Source organism: Patiria miniata, unplaced genomic scaffold (assembly GCF_015706575.1).
Source record: "Patiria miniata isolate m_02_andy unplaced genomic scaffold, ASM1570657v1 HiC_scaffold_30, whole genome shotgun sequence".
Taxonomy (NCBI): Eukaryota; Metazoa; Echinodermata; class Asteroidea; order Valvatida; family Asterinidae; genus Patiria; species Patiria miniata.
The window spans coordinates 2,607,322-2,610,323 of record NW_024037070.1 but is presented as its reverse complement, the minus strand read 5'-3'; positions in this window follow the sequence as shown (position 1 = coordinate 2,610,323).

The following is a 3,002-nucleotide window of genomic DNA, read 5'->3' as shown; positions in this document are numbered from 1 at the left end:
TTTCCCGTGTGTGCCCTAAATTGAGTCTAAATTATTTTTTAAGAAAATAACATCAAAATAAACACACAACAATTTTAAGACGAAATATATTTTGCTGGACGAATTTGAACATAAGAGTCGGTGATTTGACTGTTAAACGTTTTAAAATAGCCAGGAAAACCTATACTTTAGTTACATGTAAAACCACATAATTTTGATGGTTGACTGAGACGACCATAAGAATTCACACACATGGAACCAAATGCATATTTTATTTCTAAAACCACATCCGTTTGGTGCAGTATATTGACTGTATATATAGGTCATCGGAATTTAGCAAAGAACATTCCAAGGGTATTTTTAATTTGCATTACCCATTATAATTATGCGTAAAGCATTATGCCTTTAGAGATTCTTTTTTCTTTAAAACTTCTAGTCTTGGCCCAAGACGCCAGTGATCAAGAGCGATAGTTGCATTGCTGTGTAGCGCCCTTGCATAATTGGTTATTTATTTTCTCGCACTAACGTCTTGGTCATTCGTAGCAATGGGGGCGGGGCCATTTTAGGTAAATAAGACGGTCTGTACCAATTCGAACAAACCTGTTTATAGCTCCATGTTAGCATAGTCGCCGCACGTATAGCAATTTATGTTTACAACCGTGAGCCATTGAGCCTTTTATCGACCGACCTTTTCTCGACTGCCGATTGGTTGCTTTGGAAAGCGCTAATGCTTGTTCACGTACCACGTGACGCGTGTGTTTACAACCGGCGGATGAGCCATTGAACCTTTCTCGATCGCTGATTGGTTCCCTAGGAAAGCGATGATGCTCGATCACGTACTGCGTGACGTGTATGGTTACAACTGTCGGGAGAGCCAACCTTTTCTCGATCGCTGATAGGTACCTTAGGAAAACCTACGAAGAAAATAAAGAAAAATTTAAACCGCTGATACGAAATGGCCAAGACGTTAGTGCGAGTTAGTCTGAGTATCACCCGTTACCCACGAAGCCAAGTCCCCTGTATAACGTCTGATATGTCAAAGCATGCATATTTATGCAATCTCGCACCTCAGCCAATCGGAGTCGACTTTACTAAATCGTGACGTCATTTCATTCCCAAATCAGGACTAAACGTATGATTGGTCAATTCAAATGCAGTGTTTTGTAATACAACAACAGCCGGTCGCGTATCGCGTAACATAATACAGAGCGCGTGACCACGGCCTTTGTTGCTGTTTCTAGGGTATTTTTTTTTCCATGTATGACGCGACAACGGTGAATGACCGAAGACCCGATATAGAAAACGCCCGCTGATTGGTCAAAATCTAGAGGTCAAGATACGGTTGCCTTGCATGATTAATCAGCAAATCTGCTCAAATGTTATAGCCTATGGTTTTGGCCATGGTCTATTACATAGACTAAGTGCGAGAAGGCCCGCTGGTCTAATTGGTGGGTGAATTGTTGTGCCATTAGATGGCGCACTATGCACCGTCCACTATCGATCTCTAGCGTCTTGGGCCAAGACTATAAAACTTCCTGCCTTCATAACAAAATGCTTGTGGCATTGTGACATCAAGCAACTACGTAATTATATATCAACTATATTTTATGGGTTTTTTTAATTAGAAAAAATGTTTTAAGATGGTTGTGTTCTCATAATAATGAAATGTAAAATTCTTTATTATCCACGCGTATTTACTTTTCGGGCAGTGGTCAGTACTATTTTTTAATACAATAAGCATTAGACTAGCTATGTTTTTTTAGCATGCATAAATTGAATATGTTTCAGGTGTGAATGAAAAGCGCATATCAGATGACAATGCCGTCTATGTCAGTACTAATCATTAGTTTACTTGTTGGATCCGTTTATAAGGTTCTTTATGAGACCACATTTATTTAGAGTGATCAAACAAAATGTCGTTTTTACCTCGTTTCAAACGCAGACATTACTGATCTTCCTTTTGGCGTGTTTTTTTTATCTTTGTCTTTTGTCTATTAATTAATGATATATTTTGTTGAAAAGAACATGCCAGATATGTTTTTATTAAGAACGTTAACTTTTTATATAAGGCTTTTTTATATTGCACTGGAATACAATTGCATTAATATGTGTACATAAAACATCGCCTTATTGTATTTTAAGGTTTTTATTTTTTATTATAATTTCGTTTGCTTGTTTAATTGATATTAATCTATAAAAATATATATATGTCTTACAGGCCCGGCGACCAAAATGTCAGTATAAAGCTATCTGGGGGGGGGGGGAATGACATGAACATGAAAACAAAACTTGTATAATAATACCCTGAACAATATTTCCAACTGTCGAACCCTCCTAAAATCTACCATAAAAAAAAATGCCATTTAAACCCTAGTTTTCTGCGACTACGTTGGAGGTATGAACATCATTGATGTGATTATTTTAAGCGCTCTTTGCTAAAGTCAACCAATCGAACCACTATTCACTTCTTTGGGTATAGGCCTACCAGGCTGTTCTTCGATAATGGAAAATGATAATCTTCTTGCTCAAGGACAAGACTCACTAATTTCGACTTGCAAGTTTAAGATTTCCCAAAAACACATCTTCATGTCTAGCGGTTAAAATAAAAACCAAAAAGGTTATCTATGCAAATGTTACAAGTATCACATTTTTCAGAATTAGCTCATTGTTCTGAAGTCGTAGGACATCACTTTGGTTTTGAATTAATAATAAAAACTGAAGATTAGATAAAACAAATTATCCATAGATAGTAGCTTATCCCTTCCATTTAAGTCTGAATTCGCTTCCAATGGGAAATGTGTTTATTACAATTAATGGTTCAAGCATGATTGTTTTTATTTGTGAATCTTGCGAGGTCCTACCACTCCAGATCCAGCGAGCGATATTCAATTTCTGAGAAAGTTCAAAGTAGGCAATTTTAGCAGTTAAAATGTACAAATTATGGCGCCTTACAAAAGGGTATATTTGAAGTGTAATTTACCTTTCTTGAAAGTAAAAGACAAAAGAGCAGGTTTGCATGTTTG